Source organism: Paramisgurnus dabryanus, chromosome 5 (assembly GCF_030506205.2).
Source record: "Paramisgurnus dabryanus chromosome 5, PD_genome_1.1, whole genome shotgun sequence".
Classification (NCBI taxonomy): Eukaryota; Metazoa; Chordata; class Actinopteri; order Cypriniformes; family Cobitidae; genus Paramisgurnus; species Paramisgurnus dabryanus.
Window position 1 is genome coordinate 41,962,187 of NC_133341.1, and position 21,351 is coordinate 41,983,537.

General features: G+C 35.3%; 1 protein-coding gene across 2 annotated transcripts in view; it reads right to left on the reverse strand.

Annotated features, from left to right (window-relative positions):
• Positions 1-21,351, reverse strand: part of tmem132e (transmembrane protein 132E) — a 438,602-nt gene that overhangs the window by 91,223 nt on the left and 326,028 nt on the right. The window lies entirely within an intron of this gene.

Here is a 21,351-nt window from a genome sequence, read left to right on the forward strand (position 1 = left end):
ATGGGCCTATGCTTACATACTGTACAGTGGGCATTGATATCTTTATTTAGTTTGACATATTTAAAACTTTAATAATACCTTTCTTGCGCATATAGGCAGTCAGTGTTATGATTTTTTTTAATCCTTTCAGCCGTTATTCATAACAGTAAAAATATTCAGTGGCTTTGTAAATATATTACTAAAATAATGGATTAAAGTAACTTTTTTTAAAATCTCTTAATGTCACTTATGTATTTTTTAGTTGGTCAAAACAAATAAATGGCTAGAATTAGAACAGACATTTTAATTTAAAATGTACATAGGCGTATATTATAGGTCCTTCCAGATATCTTATCTCAGACGTTCGCAGTCAACACTTTTAAAACTTATTTATATAAAATCTAATATATATATTAAAAAACAAAGTTTTAAGTTAAGACAATAATAAATATGTTTATTTTTATTGAAAGAAAAACGTAGAAAATGTTATTATGGGTATAGTTGATGCAAATAAAGTGTGCAGTATACAAAAAATGCAAACAAATTATTTCTAAAAGTGGCAAGATTTTAAAAAGATAAAGGTGGTATAAAGAAAGACATGAGAAAAGTAGAGGTATGCAAAAGAGCACAGTTTAGTTATTGTTAATTAAAGCGGTTTTATACACCTTTGTTTGAATTGACAAGCATTTTATTCGCCACTTTCAACACATTTTGTGATTGATTTACTGATTTATTACAGAAAATTGTTGTCAGAAGCAAAGCTATTGTACAAAGCATCTTTATATGTATGTTTTAAAGTTAAAAATGTTGTAAAAAATATATTAGTATTCTTTTATATTAAGAATAACAATATGATACATTTATATTGCGCTAAAATGCAATATACATTATTCTGCAATATAAATTATTCTCAACCACCACCAATAAAGTTTAAACATTATTCTTTAGAAAAAAAAACGGCGTTTAAACCCGTGTTGCGTGGAGCGAACAAGAAAACATATGCTTACATGCTCAATCGGCATATGATATCTTTTTTATTTAGTTTTACAGTTTTAAAAGTGGCAAAAAAGTTCTTAAAATCTAATGAATACTGGTTTTGTAAAATGTATATAACTGCAGATGCGTGCGTGGGATCCGGGCAGGTATCCTTTTCCTTCAGACCTTGAAGCATGGTCGCGGGAAAGCGAGAAATATTTTTTTTTAAGTAAAAATATTTTGCACAATTGATATATTACTTATGAATATTTTAGGAAATTATTTTTGACACACGTAGGTTATTACGTGTATTTTGGATTTTAATTTCATTACTGTCTGTGCCTATCCGTGGCCTCATCCGAGCGCACTTTCTTTGTCTTGCATCTTTTGAAGTAACTAACACAGTCTCACCCCCGACACTTGACCATTCGTCATATGTTGACGCGAAGGGTATAGCACCATGACCCAGAAAAGACTCACACACCTTTCCCTGATGCATGCCCACACAGAAATACTGAACTTCCTGGACATTCGTCCCCTAGCTCATGAAAACGCGAGTTTTTGCTGCGCGAGTAAAGAGCGCATTGATAATATGCGTATTAACGGAATGACAACGCGGGTTTGTTTATTACATACATGGATGCGCAGCAGCACAAAAACGCTTTTTAATATGAAAAATTAAAGGATTAAAATGTAACAGATTATTATTGAGTCTCTTGGACATAAATGATGACCAATTATGAGAGGTTAGAAGGCTTAAATAGCTGCTTCATCTGTAAGTTCATCTGTAAGCTAAGTAAATAAATGCTTTGCTTTAAACAAATGCATCTACTTTTAAATGTTTTTTTTTTAAATGCTACCCAACGGATTTATTGTATATAATGACTCTGCACCTGTAGATATGGTGAGATGAGAAAACATTTTAAGTAATTCTTTTAAAAAAAAACATTTCGCTGTCCAAGTGCTGAAATGGCTCTCCACACGTTTGTAAATTCTTTATCTTTTGTTTGTAACAAATAGAGTATTTTTACAGTACAAACCTTATATAAAGCCTATTCTAAAAATGTAATTATACACCATGTATTTCTTTATAAAAGTATACAATATCAGAACTAAACCCATCATTATTTTTGTTCAAATTATGAATTATTTATAAGTTTAAAAAAGATAGTAATAGTACTATTTAGTAAAAAAAAAAGATCTATATAAAAATATACTAGGTATGTTAATGTGAGAATATTTTACATCTGTCGTGTGATTCTAACTTAAAAACGAAAGTAAAATATGTTCGTCCGCATGGACATTGAAAATTGTGAAGTTTAATTAATATTATATGTTGTTATAATATTATATGTTGTATGTAAATTGTAACGAAAGTAATTCCCCCTGGGATAAGTATTTTTGCTTCTGATTAATAGCGCATATTCATCTGAGAACTGATGATGTCTGTGTGTTTCAGTCCCTGGCTGTGTGCCCTGAAGTGTATATGACAATAAAGTAGTAAATCTCAATATATTTATTTTTAAAATGTATTTTAAATAGGCATATAGGCTCATAGGTTTTTTGGTTAAAAAATTCACAGCACCCCCTGTTCAAAATGACTTCCAGCGGCCCTGCCTTGACGCTTTGTGTGTTCGACTTTAAATGGTGCGGCGCTGACTGGTCGGCGTATGACATCAGAGTACCGCGAGAGCAAAGGTAAAGTCTGACCATTTGTAACATTTCGACTTGCTCTCGCGGTACTTTGATGTCTTCGTTGCCGAACTGTCTGCGCAGCGCCACATAGAAACGCCCTTTGACTCTTTAAGGCAAAGTACCAGCAACATGAGCAACAAGGGTTAAAACATAACCCTTTCATTGTTAAGTATGAGAAATTAAAATGAATTAAATCACGTTTAAACGCCACAGAGATATCAGAGCCAGCAGTCGATTTCTGATGCGCTTGCCGAGGCGAGGCTGCGCTGGGCGGGGTGTGAGCGCTTGAGCGCCGGTGATTTTCTGGAGCTCATATGGAGCTCATCTCCGTCCGAAAGTGTCCGAGCACACGTTTAAATAGACGCTATCTTTATTAACCGACCGCATATTTAAACTTTAAGCACATACATTCACGCCTGAACAACTCTTACAATTACATTTTGTGACCAAATAACAGTAATATTAGGAGCATTTTGCTGTCAGAAAACATAGCTGTCATAACTCCACATATTTACCTGATTTGTCTTAATTAGTTCAGTCAACATTAGCCATTCTGAATGTTGACTGGATTTGAAAATAACCATTCATTTAATGTTTTAAACACAGATTTATCTAGACTTAAAATAATATGTCTTCTCAACTAGCTCAAACAAAAAAATTGGTTTAACTTATATATTTTTGCCCGTCCAATATTTCATTAAACGGATTTTTTACAGTGTAGGTTATATTAACATATGTCAAATTAAGTTACCTGATATCCACTTAATTTTATAAGTTATAAACATTCATTTAAAATAACATACAGCGTATGTATTAGGCCTATTTGCTTAAATTACATTTTAACAAAGAAACTGCAAGGGTTGATATTAAAACCCAACACGCTGGTGAAAACTGGATAAACCGGTTTTCTTTGATGAGGTGATCGATTAGCATTGGGGGTTGGCAAAGAATTGGCAGACCTAGGGGTGGGTGGTTTTTAATTTCTTGACTCTGTGTCACTGGTAGCTGCTAAAACAAGCAGCTAAACCCTGTACAATTAATTACATTTTGGAATTAACTTCCTTCATGTCTTTTTATTTATACACTGTTAAAAATATTTTCTGAATTTTTAAGTAAAGTTAGCATTAAATATGTTTTACAAACAATTGGTTTACAAACTCTGGGATGTTTGTGATTATCATCATTCAGAAAAGTGGTGCTTGTGTTAAGACTTGTGTTTTACGTGATTAAATCAGGAAGATTACATTAGTTTCTTTTCAGTGTTGAACAGTTTGTCATCAAAATGCAAAAATATAGTATATTTATAAACATCGCTGAAACAAAGAGTGAATTAAAATTAAAAAAGTAATAAAGTTAAAGCTGCTGATAATTTTGTTTATATTTACTAGCATTTTCTGAGTGAAAAATGTTTAGATTTTGTTAAGTAGCCTAAGTAAATCCTACTCCAATTTATTTCAGTGTAGGTTTCTCATTTTTATCAGCTTTCTTTTGCTTTTTAAAGGGCCGTCTACCTTTGCTACCACCAGTGCTTTAATGTGGGCCGGTAGGCGCCAGTTCTCAGTACCGCCACTTCCAAATATAGCTCTTGAGCGTACCACCACCTCTCCCTGCGTCCAGAACGTACTTCTAGCGTACCAGAACGCTCATCTGCACATCTGTTTAAATCAGAGGCTTAATTTAATTATTTGGCTGCGCTGCCGCTTTTCAAAGCGCCCTTCACAATGCAAGCTACCTAATTCGTCCCACCGAGAGCAGAGACTACATTACCCATACAGCTTTGAGTTTTACAAGTTAAAAGCGCATGCGTAGCTTTTGCTGCTGTCAATAGGCTTGTTCGACTTCATGCGGCGCCCCGAGAATCGACAGCCGGAAGACGTCACAGTATCGCGAGAGCGAGGCGAAATATGATTTCTTGAATCATTCTCGCTGTACTCTGACGTCATCCGGCTGTCGGTTCTTGCGGCGCCGCATGAAGTCGAACAAGCATAGTGTTAACAACGTGGTTTGGAGAGGTGTGTGAAACGCGCAACCATAGCTGCTCTAATACTTAATATGGCCTCCTGGTTTTAGACTCTGAGGAGTAAAAGAACAAGGTCAGAATCAGAGGACTCTCGCTGGCTGACATCCCACCAAGCCAGAATGATATCGCTGCAGGTCAGATGCAAGCTTTTTCCAATACCCTTTTGTAGGTACGTGACAATCTCTGCTGTCGCGGCTGTCAGTTTGGTTCCCCTCGACGCAACTTCGGATTTCCTCAGACGATGTGCAGTGTAAAAACATTATTGAAATTGTATTACACATACTTCCTTCGCAAAATGGAAAACAATGGGACAAAATAAAGTGATGACTTTCGAGTTTCAAATGGCCAATATGTTGTTATTCTTGAACCCATAGACATGGTCTTGGTGTCCAGAGAGTATCTTTGCCCGACAGCGACAATATGTTATTAAAAAATAAATTACATCATTATGGATAAATGAGTGCTTGCAGAATATATATGTTTGAGAATGCTTATCAGTACTTTTTTGTTTCTTAAACTTTAAAGATGAATATTCTCCTTTGGAGATGGGCAATTTTCAGCAATAGCACATTATATTCAAAATTTTGAGCTCATAAATGACTTTTCGCTTATTTAAATGACTTTTTTATGTTTTTATGCACGTTTAGTTTTGGTGCAATTTCATCAAAAGCTTGTAATTAGGAAATACACACAACATGCTTAACGTATATTTTCTATATGTTAAAAATGTTGTAAAAATTGCGTATTCTTATATAATAAGAATAATAATATGATATATTTATATTGCGCTCAAAATGATTTAGAAATGGAAAAAGGAATTCTTCTCAACTACCACCAATAAAGTTTTAAAATTCTTCTTTAGAAAAACGGCATTTAAACCCACGTGCACCGAACAAGAAAACGTATGCTTACATACAGTCTATGACAGTGTATGATATCTTTTTTATTTAGTTTGACATATTTTTATTTATATGCATTTAATAATAGTCTACCGTAAGGTCATAATGTACACACTGTTAAAAATTATTCAGTGGCTTTGTAAATATCTCTAAAATAAATGATTAAAGTAACTTAATAAAATCTCTTAATGCAGTAATGCGATTTTTTTAGTTGGAAAATAAATTACTAAAAATAGAACAGATATTTTGTGTAAAATGTACATATATTATTTGATGTATACGCCTTAATAATATAAGTATTACATTTACAGATTATTTTAGTCAATATATTTAAAAAGGTCAGAGTAATATATTTAAGTTTTTAAAACTGTAATAATTGCATATTTCAAATTATTATTATTTCTATTTGACATAAAAATGTGTAAGTTTTACGCCTAACTTGAAGTATGATTTACTTATATTTTCACATTGATATTATTTGAGTAAATGTAGGCAAAAAATTAATTAATAATAAGTAGAAAAAATGTCAATTTTAAACAATCACATAGCCAACGGTTTTTAATCGGCAACAAAGAAACTGCGTATTTTGCCAATGACAAACACCTCAGAAACTCCTCGAATTTATGAATATTTACACTCACAATATGATTTTATTTCCTTAGTACAAGTATAACATATTATACAAATTCTCAGTGAAATGTATTAAACACCAATGCATACTTTTTATCGTGTTTCATACCATGTAAAGGGAAACATGATAATATAAAAAGTAGCCTACTGTTCAGTAATGCAGAAAAGCGCACCACAACCATGTTAAACCTATTAAAACGTTCAGATACAAAAATGAACTAAATGTAAAATTAGATAAACTAGTTAATGATATTGCGTAAATGCGCTCGGTCTCTTCAAAGGTCTTCGCGAATTATTTTGTTATAAGACTCGATTATCATACATCACGTCTCTTCTACTGTAAGTACACGGAAAAAATAAGACAAATGATGCGCGTTTGAGTCGGATTTTTATGAAGAATATGTGACTGTTTATGTAACTGGCAAAAGAAAACTTCGCCAACAAAATGTTTGCCAAAAAGCATGCATTTGTATGACATCAAAGTCTATCGCCTAAACATCGATAATCCGTGTCATGTTACTTCAATATCATACAGTATACGCTCAGCATGAAGTCGAGCACACACATTGTCGAGCACACACATTGTCGTCAGTATGGCCTACAAGAAACACGCCTGCCCTCTACAGGTTTTTATATTTCCTGCGTCCCCCACCGAACCCCCCTTTTGCGGGATCTCGCAGAATTTCGGAAGTCTCCGCGGCATTCTGGTCTCAGAGACGCGCATTTTTAAAGGCCACATCTGTACTTCCACACAATAACTAATGTATGGAAGCACTAGGGAACAATACAAGGTATATAATGATTTTTCATTTAAAAAATCTTTAACTTTATATAATATTGCAATTGACTTTGAAATCTTGTTCTTAATATAAGATATATGGGGCTTCCAATTTAGGCTATTGTCTATAATTACCTCAAGAAATGTAATTGTTGACACACTTTCTATTTCAACTTCATTAATCATTAATTTACTTATTGTGTTCGATAAACGATTACCAAATACAATACATTTTGTTTTGCTTATATTTAATGTTAGTTTATTCGAATCAAACCAATTTTTTAGCAATGCCATTTCTTTTTCCATTGTATCCAAAAGTTGTTTCAGATTATCACCAGAAAAAAATAAGTTTGTATCATCTGCAAATAATATTAGTTTGAATACTATTGAAGACCTCAAATATGTCATTTATGTATGACAGAAAAAGCAATGGGCCCAGTACAGAGCCTTGGGGAACCCCACATGTCACCTGCAACATTTGAGATGATAATTTGTGACAATTATCTATTTGGACATATCGATGCCTTTTCTCTAAGAAACTACTTATCCAAGAGTGAGCTACTTCTCTTACTCCATATTTTTTCATATCAATTTGATATATTTGTATGTTTATATATTTATAAAAGAAAAATTTCCTGGAAGGCATTTTGAAAAACTTTTATGAAAATCACAAAAAAGTGTGCTGGGCAAAGATTAATTGCATACAAAATAAAAGTGAGTTTTTGCATAATATATGAGTCTGTGCTGTGTGTAATTATCATTAATATATAAATACACAATACACACACATTGATGTATGTATTTAAGGAATACATGTGTATATATATATTTATTTAGATTTTTATATATTCTATATAATATATAAATAAAACGGATATATAAATAAAAACATCTGAAATCTTTACATGTATGTGTGTGTGTTAGAATATACATAATAATTACACATAGTAAACACATATTTTATGCAAAAACTTACTTTTATTTTGTATGCAATGAATTTAGATTAATCTTTGCCCAGCACTACAAAAAATTTTCTTTAAAAAAAAGTTAAGTTTAAAAGTTCAAAAATCTTCATTTTTTTTTTATTTGACCAATTGAAGTAATTTTAAACTTTTTTTCACTTAATTTGTTAAAAGTAGATCCAACGTTCACTTTTTATTGTGTATTTTATCTAAGGGCTTGAAGTTTTTATTTCCTGCAGTTGTTACAATTTATTACAGTATCTGTAGAGCAAAACAATGATTTTATATGTTTATATTGTACATAAATATATAGTTTCATGAGTTGTTTTCCATAAACATCTATAGCAGTTTGAAGGCAGATTATGATGTGATGACTTACGTCATATATAACATCAAAATAACAAATAACATCTGACATGTTGACAAAATAGCCACTTTGTATTAAATAAACTGAATCACTTTTCTGAGAAATAACCAAGACTTTAAGATATGTGTCCATATAGACTTTCAAATGACTCCTTTGTAAGAATAATACTAATAAAAAAATACTCACTGGAGAAACAACTGTGCAAGCCCTGGCCATTTCTTTTTATGCCATTTAATTTGTATAAAAAGTACCCCTCATGCATTAATGCATACCACGTTAAATGCTGAAATAAAGTTACTGTGATGCTTTAACTGAATTGCTTTAGAAATAAAAGTAAATGAGATATTGGATTACTGTAATATTATTGCTTTCAGTACTTTCTTGATTGACACATAAGAAGGTGCATGGTTAGAATAACAAGCTTGAAGACTGGGCTATGTAACAGATTAAAGGATTACAACAAGGGTAAAGGATTTTTTTATTATTATAATATGCTACACCCCACCAATCAGTTTAATGGCAAGCTAAACCAATTTGCATTCAAAGGTGATCTGTAATATATATATATATATATATATATATATATATATATATATATATATAATTTTTCTTACACTCCTATAGCTACTTTCACGCCACTTCTATCTTCCATTGGTTGGACACAACACAAACACACAAATGGTTGAATAAACAGTTCACATCAGGCCACTTAAAATAAAGTTTCGAAAGCACAACAGCGTCATAGTTTTTACAAATTTTGAGAATGGTTTTCTTTGCGGTAGTTGTATTTGTATGCAACAAAAAACTTTGCAACAGTAAATATTCAACAAAATTACACACTTAACAATTGTAAAAATTATTTCATTTTGCAAAGATTTGTAATCTCATTAGTCTGATTTTAAGCAGTTGAAGTTATTAAATGATTTATAAGTGTGTATAATACACAATTTTACAAAAAATGGTGACCAATGAATGAGTCAAACTTTCGTGAATTTAAAAACAGCATCATGTGATAAAACTAATCAGATCTCTTATATTGGGAGAGCCAATGTATTTGCAAGATAAAGCTGTGAGGTCAATTAAAAAATGTGTTTGTGCGAAACATATGTCGGTTAGTGTTGTGAATGATATTTAACTTAAATCTTGGTAAGGCTTAACCAAGCAAGAAAGAAAATGTCGTAAACGTGGCACAATAAGACTTCAATTGACTTTGACAGAATGGTGCTGCATGACCAATTTGCTGTAATGATAAAATCCTTGGCGGCACAGACGGCTGTGTTTTATGAGCAAAATAACTTGGCAACTAAACTGCAGTGTTTTGCCAATACTGCTGTTGCAAATATAAAATTAAGTGGCATCCTCAGGTGACAGCAGTGGTGTTGTTTTTATACAAAGTTAAATTTAAGCAAAGCTCTCGATTTATTACTCTACAAACCATATTTGAATGACAAATAAAAACCGAGGCTTTCAATCTATTTTTAAATGCAATTAATGACATGGCATGCTGATATTCTAATGTAATTAAAGATCAATGTTAGCTCAAAAATTAATGAAGATAATTGAAAAATTATTGTTGCAGATAAATAATCAAATAATCGAACGGGGCTTAGAATTATTCACCATAACATTACTGTACAAGCCAGTCGCTGGGTTTACGATCTGCAGGCATCCATTCTTCAACTTAACTGAGTTCACTGTGAAAAATGATGTAATCAATAAGCCATGACAAAATATGTAAGTTAAGCAATTTTAAATGCTTTATACGTTTCAGCAACTCAGCACAAGTCAAGATTTTAAATATGACTGTAGCCAATTTTCATTATAGTAAAAATTTAAAGTTCGCATGAAACATGATGTATATCCGAGTGAAATCGCTTCTGCCATGAAAAAAAATGTAGGGTGGGCATTGATTTTATCCATTGGTTACTGACTGAATTCAGGGTTCCCACACCTTGGTTAACCTTAAATTCAAGGACCTTTTAAGGGACACATTTTAAATTAGAGCAATGTTACATCATTTTACCTTTTAAGATACACTGTTACAGTTCCCTTTTGAGGGAACTCGTGCTGCGTCACTGCGGTAACACTTTGGGGACGCCTCCAGGGGTAAGTGCGTCTGAATGTGTATATCAAATTCAACCAATGGTGAGGCTTAACGACAAAGACAGGGTGATGCGGAAGCCAGGAAGTATATCGCTATCTGAAATATTGCCAAAGACGCCGTTACAGGGATGCATAAAGTATGGCAAGGGAGACGCAGCGTCTCGTTCCCTTCTCAGGGAACAACAGTTACATACGTAACCCGAGACGTTTTCATTTGTCAAACACAACCAAAGCATTTTGGTATGAATAAACATTTGCAGACAGAAGATATAAGCATTTAAAGCGAACAGTTTAGCACGTGTGCTTAAAAAGTCTAGAATTTTTATGATATTATCCTACACTACATAGGGAATAATATAGATTTCTTTTCCAGAAAACTTCTTGCATAAAATAGATTTAAGCATGGGTCGATGAAATAAAGATGCCAATTAACCATTTTAAACAATTACTACTTTTAGAAAATGCGGGCCAGGAAGCGGGTCGGGTACAATTGTATTTTTTTTGCGGCCCGAGTTGCGCGCGGGTGAGTTGAAAACCACATCACTGATGTACAAGGCTACCAAATTTTCATGCATTTTAAAGTTTTATTTTCTTTTTAAAGCATGTTAAGTTTACAACCCTATATCAAATAATACCCAATATTAGCCTCAAAACAATTTCATGCAACTTAAAGGGGCCATGGCATAAAACTTTTTTAAGATGTCAAATAAATCTTTGGTGTCCCCAGAGCACATATGTGAAGTTTTAGCTCAAAATACCATATAAATAATTTATTATAGCATGTTAAAATTGCCACTTTATAGGTGTGTTCAAAAATGTGCTGTTTTGGGTGTCCTTTAAAATGCAAAATGAGCTGATGAAATTCAAATACTGATCACAATGATGGTGGTTTGTTGCAATTAAAACTCAATTGTGCTCTTCTCTGCACTAAATGGCAGTGTTGTGGTTGGATAGTGCAGATTAAGGGGTGGTATTATTATAATAAGAGCTCCTTATGACATCATAAGGAGAGCCAAATTTCAACTACCTATTTTTTCATGTGCTTGTAGAGAATGGTTTACCAAAACTAAGTTACTGGGTTGATGTTTTTTAAATTTTCTAGGTTGATAGAAGCACTGGGGACCCAATCATAGCACTTAAACATGGAAAAAGTCAGATTTTCATGCCATGGCCCCTTTAACAAACCCTCAAGTTCACCCTCAAGAGCTATTTTATACAATGTATAAATCAGAAAGACCTTGGTGTGGTAAAAATTAATGGTTAAGTACACATGTGCCTGACCTTGTAGAAACTGGGTGGGATGTAAGAGGCAGAATATTCAGCATTTACTCAAGTATGTAAAATGAGAGGAGTTGACTGTGCTTGAATGAAATCTCTCAGTTTTATTGCTTTAATTTATAATCTGAAGGATAAGAGACACAGGGGAGAACGAGGGACCTTTCTCTTTGGGTTTAATAAATGTCAAGCCACATTTCAAACAGTCGATTAGCAGTTCTTAAATGTTGCAGTCACCTTTAAAAAAGTGAAATACCTTTGGTTTCACAAAATCAACTAAGAATATAAATTCAGGGAAAAATCTTCATTTTTTTATGTGTTACTTCCATTTACAGGCACTGTAAAATATTATTTGGGTATAAACTTCAATCAAATGTCTTACATTTATGACCAATTTTCATATGGGACATCAATCAGACTTGTTTATCTGGAATATATATGGCCACTTGGTGCAGGGTAAAAATATTTAACAGATATTTAACAATAAATATAACATTTTACTTTACAAAACAGTCAAAGTCCCCTTGAACAGTAAGTCAAAATTGACTTTACTTAAATTTTGTGACATATTTCAAAGCGAAACGGAATATCACACGAACAAAATAGTGAGCGTGGCTTGTGTTTTTCATTGTGAATTGATTTGATTGGATATAAAAAAGTAGTCATTTCATTTACAAATGGAACTGGCAGTAGACTGACAATGCGAGGGGGCGGAGTTAATGGATGCCCAGCCCAAGTGGTGCTTTCCCACTTTCTGTCAGAATCCTGCCGGATCCTGTTGGTATTTTAGTCTAGTTTAGCATGGCAGGGTTCTGACAGTACATATGTTCTATGTGGGAAGTGTGTGGTTGTAGTATTGGTTTATTTCGACCACGCATTTCCCGGGTCTCGTCACTTTTTCCCCGATCCCTTACTCGTGATTATTTTCAGCTGTATGTAATTTACTTTCTCCCTATTTAAGAGTCCTTGTGTTTGTTGTCTAGTGCACGTTCGTCTTGTTTCATGCCTTGTCGTATCCTGTTGGTTCCTGTGAGTATTAAGTTTAGATTTTGTCATCGCCTGTTTTCTGTTTTGAGAAGTTTATTGTTAGTGTTGTTAAAGTTTAGTGTTAGTTTAGTGTCGTGTTTTCCCAGTCTTGTTTTGCCCCCTCGTGGGTTTTGTTTTCTTGTTTTTACCCCGTCTGTTTAATAAATTCCTTTTTTGTTACGTCCGCATCTGGGTTCGTGTTTTGTGTTCCCCAATTCCTGACAGAACGAACGTGCCAGAAAAGAACCCAGCGGACATGTACACCGGTACTCGCCTGGCGAGACGGGGAAAGGGTTGCCGCCCCGCATACGAGTCGGGTTACGAGTCTTATGACCCGCTCGTATGCGGACCCGTAGCCAACGTCAGGTGGAACCCGACCCGAACCGCCGAACCCCATCGACTCCCGCCCATCCGGGAGGGAAGGACCGTCGGGATGTGGGGGTTCGGCGACCCTGAACTCTCTCCTCTGGCTCCAGAGAGCCGCTCCCCGCCTCCGTCCCTTCGAGGGAAGCGTGAGAGGAGGATCTCCTGGGAGTCTTCGTCTGGGGGGTCCTCCTCCGACTTAAGAGCACCACCACATCCTCTATCTGCTCCGCGACCTCGAAGGAAGAACAGGAGGAAGGGGGATCTCACCCAGCCGCCAGAGCGTCTAGAGCGCCCAGAGCCGTCGACGCAGCCGCCAGAGCGTCCAGAGCGCCCAGAGCCGTCAACGCAGCCGCCTGAGCGTCCAGAGCGCCCAGAGCCGTCGACGCAGCCGCCAGAGCGTCCAGAGCGCCCAGAGCCGTCGACGCAGCCGCCAGAGCATCCAGAGCGCCTAGAGCCGTCGACGCAGCCGCCAGAGCGTCCAGAGCGCCCAGAGCCGTCGACGCAGCCGCCAGAGCGTCCAGAGCGCCTAGAGCCGTCGACGCAGCCGCCAGAGCGTCTAGAGCGCCCAGAGCCGTCGACGCAGCCGCCAGAGCGTCCAGAGCGCCCAGAGCCGTCGACGCAGCCGCCAGAGCGTCTAGAGCGCCCAGAGCCGTCGACGCAGCCGCCAGAGCGTCCAGAGCGCCTAGAGCCGCCGACGCAGCCGCCAGAGCGTCCAGAGCGCCTAGAGCCGCCGACGCAGCCGCCAGAGCGTCCAGAGCGCCTAGAGCCGCCGACGCAGCCGCCAGAGCGTCCAGAGCGCCCAGAGCCGTCGACGCAGCCACCAGAGCGTCCAGAGCGCCTAGAGCCGTCGACGCAGCCGCCAGAGCGTCCAGAGCGCCCAGAGCCGTCGACGCAGCCGCCAGAGCGTCCAGAACGCCCAGAGGCTTCGACGCAGACGCCAGCGCAGCCCCAGCCATGTGCGCCGCCAGCGCAGCCCCAGCCATGTGCGCCGCCAGCGCAACCCCAGCCTTGTGCGCAGCCTTGTGCGCAGCCAGCGCAACCCCAGCCGTGGGCGCAGTCAGCGCCACCCCAGCCAGACTTTGCCATTTTTGGCCATGGTCATCCCGGGACTCTCCCGAAGTCCACCCAGACTCTTTCCCCACCCTCCCACCCTGGACCACCCCCTATGAACTTTTGTGTTCCCCCACCCCCCCTCCCTTGTTTATTATTTTTATTGTCCCATCCCAATCCAGTCATTGTTATGTCTTGTTTGCCCCTAATGTTATTTGTTATGTTTTCATGGTTCATGTCATGTATGCAGTCCGTCTTGTCCCGTGTTTAGTGTTCCCCCTTCGAAGGCGTCTAGTAGCCGCCTTTTGGAGGGGGGCGTACTGTCAGAATCCTGCCGGATCCTGTTGGTATTTTAGTCTAGTTTAGCATGGCAGGGTTCTGACAGTACATATGTTCTATGTGGGAAGTGTGTGGTTGTAGTATTGGTTTATTTCGACCACGCATTTCCCGGGTCTCGTCACTTTTTCCCCGATCCCTTACTCGTGATTATTTTCAGCTGTATGTAATTTACTTTCTCCCTATTTAAGAGTCCTTGTGTTTGTTGTCTAGTGCACGTTCGTCTTGTTTCATGCCTTGTCGTATCCTGTTGGTTCCTGTGAGTATTAAGTTTAGATTTTGTCATCGCCTGTTTTCTGTTTTGAGAAGTTTATTGTTAGTGTTGTTAAAGTTTAGTGTTAGTTTAGTGTCGTGTTTTCCCAGTCTTGTTTTGCCCCCTCGTGGGTTTTGTTTTCTTGTTTTTACCCCGTCTGTTTAATAAATTCCTTTTTTGTTACGTCCGCATCTGGGTTCGTGTTTTGTGTTCCCCAATTCCTGACACTTTCGGCATCCCTTGTTCGAATCCCTGCTTGTGGTCATTTGCCGATCCCATACCCCTCTCTCCTCCCTTAACTTTCCTGTCCTCTTCTAACTTCACTGTTGAATAAAGGCAAAAACTGGCCAAAAAAAGTTTTGTTTATTATTTTAAATAATGACCTATACAGATAAATTGTTTAAAATTAACACTGCTATATTCCATTAAAATTAGGATTTGTCATTTCTTTAAGAAATATTGTTTTGTATTACATCTTAAAATACAAAAAATCTAATGGTTATATGGATAAGATAATGTATACAATTACAGATACTGCCCTCCCAAACAGCTTAAATGTACTTATAAGTGGAATCTGGCAAACAGTTTTATCCAAAGTGATTTAAAGCGTGTTTAAAGGATTTGTACATTTTCTTAAAAAAAAAAAAATCAGATAATTTACTCACCACCATGTCATCCAAAATATTGATGTCTTTCTTTGTTCAGTCGAGAAGAAATTATGTTTTTTGCGGAAACATTCCAGGATTTTTTTCATTTTAATGGACTTTAATGGACCCCAACACTAACAGTTTTAATGCAGTTTAAAATTGCAGATTCAACAGCGTTTCAAAGGACTCTAAGCGACCCCAAACGAGGCATAAGGGTCTTATCTAGCGAAACGATTGTCATTTTTGACAAGAAAAATAAAAATACGCACTTTTAAACCACAACTTCTCGTCTTCCTCTGGTCCTGTGACGCGCCAGCGCGACCTCACGCAATACGTCATCACGTCAAGAGGTCACAGAGGACGAACGCAAAACTATGCACCAGTGTTTACAAGTGTGAAGAAAGAGGACCGTTCCGACGTTGTTGAATGTGGAATGATACTAATTCATGTCTTTGTGTCAGTTTATTGTTTAAAATGGTCTGCAAATGTGCGTTTCATATATGTAACACGTGACCTTTCCACATCATTACGCAATTACGTGAGGTCGCGCTGGCGCGTCACAGGACCGCAGTTAGACGAGGAGTTGTGGTTTAAAAGTGCGTATTTTTTATTTTTCTTGACAATCGTTTCACTAGATAAGCCCCTGATGCCTCGTTTGGGATTATTTAGAGTCCTTTGAAACTGCAATTTTAAACTGCATTAAAACTGTTAAGTATTGGGGTCCATCAAAGTCCATTAAACTGAGAAAAATCCTTTAATGTTTCCTCAAAAAATCACAATTTCTTCTTGACTGAACAAAGAAAGACATCAACATTTTGGATGACATTGTGGTGAGTAAATTATCTGGATTTTTTTATAGAAAATGGACTAATCCTTTAAGGTATACATTTCAGCTATGTGGTTGTTCTTTAAGAATCAAACCTATGACCTTTTTGCTAAGCACTATCAATTGAGCGAAATAAACACTTGAAAGTTAGCCACATTATTGTAATATAGTAGCCTGTACTTTAATGCATATATTGTAGCCTTGCCTGTTGCTAAACGTTTGTGTCATAAGACACAAATAAAAAACACTAGTACAGTTGGTAAGTTTAATAAATGATACTTATGTCAAAGGTAAAAAGACTCTAAAGTCTTGAAGGCACGTGGACAGTCAGCAGTTAGCAATGTCAAAGTAGCTTGAAACGAGACATCGTGTTTTTGATGAGAGCGAGTATGACGTGATCAGATGTGCTTGACAAGCAGAGCAGTGCAGCGTTGAGGTGACACTCCAATGAGTCATCCAATCAGACGCAGCCACGGCGCTGACACAGCCTATAAGGAGCGTAGCGTGCACAGGGCTCGCTGCACACACAATGTGCCATTGGACACGGGTCGACGGCGCACGACCCTCAGACGCTGTATTAGAGGTGCCGGGAGGATTGAACCTCCTTCGGGGTAATTGAAATGTATGTGATTTCATAACCTTCACCCTTTGTTTCAAAAAATGGACTTGTGTAATGTTCTGTATCTTGCAGTATTCTGTCTCCTTAATAAAACGCGCATGTACCTTAAAACTTACATGGCAGAAATGAATGTGAGTTTTAACTTAACATACGGTCACAGTCACCTTGATACACAAATGTTAGCATCTCTATCATTTCTTATGTACTCAGAGAACAGACGGCAACTCTTCTCAAGCTTCTCAGGGGTAGAAATAACACACACACATATATATATATATATATATATATATATATATATATATATATATATATATATATATATATATATATATATATATATATATGGAAAAAGCATTGTCTTATCCACTGCACAGGAATAAACTGCTATGGAAACAGAATAGTTGGGTTTGTACATCTGTATATCTGTGCACATGTCTATGTGTCTGTTTTTATGTGTTTGTATTTAAAGGTTATTAAAATCTGAATCATTCAGAAAGCATTATTTGAAGATAAACAAAGCAGAAGCACATTATTTCTCCATTATTACTTCAATGTTTGTTGCCCACATCTGTGTGTGATATATGCCATTTGATTCACAAACATGGCTCATAACTCATAACAAATATGCAATGCAAATAGTGATCAAAACATTTTTAAGGAAAAATGGTTTGTGGCATGTTGCTACATAGTTGCTATGCAGTTGTTTGATGTGGTTGCTAGGGTGATCTGGGTGATTGCTTAGTAGTTGCTTACGTGCCCAAGTCAAAACAGACGTTTTCTCTACAATAAAAATGGCTTGGTTCACTCCTTCAATCATCTATGAAATATTTTGGTTGCTTATATAAGTAACACAAAAGATACAAACTGAATGTTTTGCTTGGTCAAAGAATAAAACTTTGGTCACGTGAGGTTTAATCTCTTAGTATTAGAGAGTGTAGACATTGTTTTATTGTAAATGATCATTTTGAAGCCAACGTTTAGGTGATCAGTTAAAAATCCACTTTCATTAATATTTCTGTAGGTAATCGATTCATTCATTGACTGACAGAGTCAGTCATGCATTCCTGTTATAATATTAAAGTCCTCATGAAATCAAAATTAAATATTTTTGCGTTTTAGTATAAATATGGCTTAAGGATAAATGAGACCCTCGATCAGAAAACCAGTCGTAATATATCATCCTAAGGCTAAATATTTCCATATGGTTAGGACAATATTTGGCTGAGATTGCAAAATGTGAAATTCTGGAACTTAAGACTGCAAAAAAATTCAATTTTGAGAATATCGCAATTAAAGTCCAAATGAAGTTTTTACCACAAACAATAATGAAAAGGTTTGTTTTAGCGCCCTCTGACTAAATGGAGGAAGTTGTTAGCTCTTACATAAACCAAACCTGTTTTTAGGCGAGTTTCTGGCCAATTTTGATCGCAATTTTGCTGCATCCACTCAAACAAAGTTTTGATATATTTGCCGTAGGAAATTTACAATAAAATTACAAGCGCTTGAGATGGGACACTTGTTAATACATTTACAAGTTCTTATAGGAAATGGTACATAGTGCACTATGTAGAGGATAAGAAACGATTTGGATAGTGTAAATATGATTTCTATTGGTTGTGCTACAAAAAACATGGCTAAACTATGGTTACTTTATGGTAATCAATACATCAAAAATATGGTTACTACTATGGTTTGTAAGAGAAAAAAACAAAAAAACAATGCAGGTTATTAAACTTGGCTAACTTAAGAAGCTGAGTAGAGAAGTTGCGCAAAAACAATTGATATTATGAACAATTTCATGTGAAATAAACTTTTAGTGCAATGAAATTCAAATAAATGTTGGAAGAACTGGAAATCTTAAGTTAGATTCACTCACGTTACAAATGGCATTGCTCAATTTTTTTAAACAATTTATTTCCTCAATTTAACTCATTACCCCAAGCCTTTTTCTGAAAAGTTGCCTGACAGCATTTTTTGTGATTATCAAACTATTACAATTAACAAACAATCAAAACAGGAACTCTTTTCTTATTTTTTTTTCTCTGCTCATAAACTCATAAATATGGGTATTATTCTTAAAAAATTTTAAAAAATTGGCAAAAAGCTGAAATAATTGCATTTTTGTGAAGGAATTTTGTTAGAGATTAGATTCAGAACGATTATCAAAACATACACAGAGTTTAAAAAAGTAAATAATGTTTTAGCTTCAGTTTTTAATAAATTGGGTAATCTAGTGGATAATCATGGTATAAAAGATTTAACATAAAAACTAATCAGGAACACGTTTGTTCATGCAAATGTTTTCTCTTAATTGACGAGATAACTCATCAATGGCAGGGGAAAAGAGTTAATAAAGTAAATTAAACTTTTATGGGTTTATAGTATAACCTTTATAACATTTTAGTTCTAGTTTAATGAGAGCAACAATAAAACTATATATTCAATAAAAAAACTCTACTCTGTTGTTGTTTAATACAACAGTTCTCTTAAAACTTATATAGCACAATTTAATTAGGCAGGTTTTGTTACCTCTAAAGTTTAAGTTAAGTTATGACTAAAAGGTGCCACTGACACGACAGCTGTTTGACTTAAAGACAGCATTTCAATGTTGCCAATTTTATTTAAAAGATGTTAAAATGTCAATAAGATACTTGTGTTGTCTCGAAAGATTTAGAGATTCTGCAGTAGTCACAATAAAACACGCTGTCTTTTTAATAATTTACAATCCAACAACAGTCTATAATGTCTAAAATGTGTGACTAACAATGTTGTTTCAAAAAAGCAAATTATTAATCACTTTATTTCATGAACTCTAAAAAACAGATTAAAAAATATCTGATGGTATTGAAAGGAACGTGAGGCGAGGGGGAAACTTTGTCTGAGCTTAATTCATATTTAAAGACTTTCTTTATTACATCTTTAATAGCCTTTTCTGTTGGCATCTCTCAACTTTCGGCTCCCAGCACAGTTTAATTCACCTCCTGTTGAGTTGACTGGCTCAGGGGTCTCAACTGGAGACCTTCTTTTTCATCTCCCCTTTCATCGCCCAAGCCTTTATTGCTCTTCAGCTTTCCCTTGGAGAATTAATGCCACCGTATTGGAGAAAAAAATCTTCAATACGAGTGCATAATATTATGAAATCAGAGAGATTTACTGTGGAGTTTCATATCATGGCAAACTAAAAAACTGCCACAATGAACTTTTTTTGGGTATTGAATTGCCCAAGAAAATACCAAATCTGATGACATAGAAGAGAAAATAAAAAACTGCACAATATAAATTGGACTGATGTCTCTTTCAGAAATGCTCCAATATGAAAACTACTTCTCATTAAAAAGGATTAATCCTTAAAAAAATTTTCATGATTATATAGTGAACGGCAACAATGTATCTGATGACATTACTGAGGAAATGCCACATCTGCTCTTTCTGTAATTTGAGTATCTCTTTGTGAAGATGGTATGACATATGATATTAAAGCGACTGTTATCATTATTTTTTCACCCTCATGTCATTTGAACACCCAATGTATTTCATTGTTCTTCATAACCTAAATGCAAATCTATTAAAAAGTGTTGTTTGGTGTCTTCTGGTTACTATGGGAGTTGATGGTGACCACCTTAGTAACAATAAAGACCCTTCAGGTTTCAAAAAGAGTTAAATAAATAACTCCACTCGACTTCATATATTTTAAGGCATCATAAGACATTTACTACTTTCTACATTCTACTTTCTTGTTGTGGATATTGGTGCTTTTTCAGATATTACATAACTTAAAATTAAGCATACTATTCTTGCCTAAACAGCAGTTCAAACCACACTGATAAGAGAGGTGACACTTAAAAAAATCTGCATTTGGGTTGTGAAAAATAAAAAAAAAGACATTGGAGGATCAAACAACATAAGGGTAAGTAAATAATGACAATGTTTTAATTTTTGGGCTAACTATGCTTTTAATTTGCCATTAGGGAGGGAATTCTAAAAATAAAAAGTTAAAATAAATCTAAAAATAATATAATCAAAATAGGGATGCATTACTATTAATCGTGAATAATCTATAGCAGCATTAAAGTTTAAACATTAATTAAACTAAACATTAAAGTTTTTGTTTACATCATATATGTGTATGAACTGTGTATAATAATAATTATATATATATATATATATATATATATATATATATATATATATATATATATATATATATATATATATATATATATATATATATATATATAATTATGCACAAATGCATGTATAGTTTTAAGAAAAATATATATTAATATATTAAGTATTTATATATAATATAATTTATACATAAATATACAAATGTAGTATATACACATGTAAACATTTCTTAAATATATACATGCATGTGTGTGCATTATCTATGCAAAGTTATTATACACAGTTCCCACACATATATGTTGTAAACAAAAACTTTTATTCTGCTATTGATTAAACGCGATTAATCGTTATTCATCCTTAAATCTTAAAAATATAAGCCAACTTTTTATACTGTACTTCTGAAAATATAATTATGTA